We start from the raw sequence: 256 nt of genomic DNA on the forward strand, positions 1-256 counted from the left end.
CCACGCGTGGTGGTGGAGGGAAAACCCCGCCAGCCATTTCTTGGCAACGTGCAGAGGACAACACTGCAAGGGCATGGGGGAGCTCAGAGAGAGTCCAGAGAGATTTGTGGATGTCTCTGTCCCCTCTCCCTGTTCCAGGGTGGCAGTTCAGACCCTGCCTGGCATCCCGGAGCGCTGCCTGTGCTGCTCGTCCCACGCACCCCATGCTCCCCCAGGGCCAGGCACAGGCCTGATCTCACCCCCGCACATCTCCCCT

Source organism: Merops nubicus, unplaced genomic scaffold (genome assembly GCF_000691845.1).
Source record: "Merops nubicus isolate BGI_N331 unplaced genomic scaffold, ASM69184v1 scaffold34470, whole genome shotgun sequence".
Classification (NCBI taxonomy): Eukaryota; Metazoa; Chordata; class Aves; order Coraciiformes; family Meropidae; genus Merops; species Merops nubicus.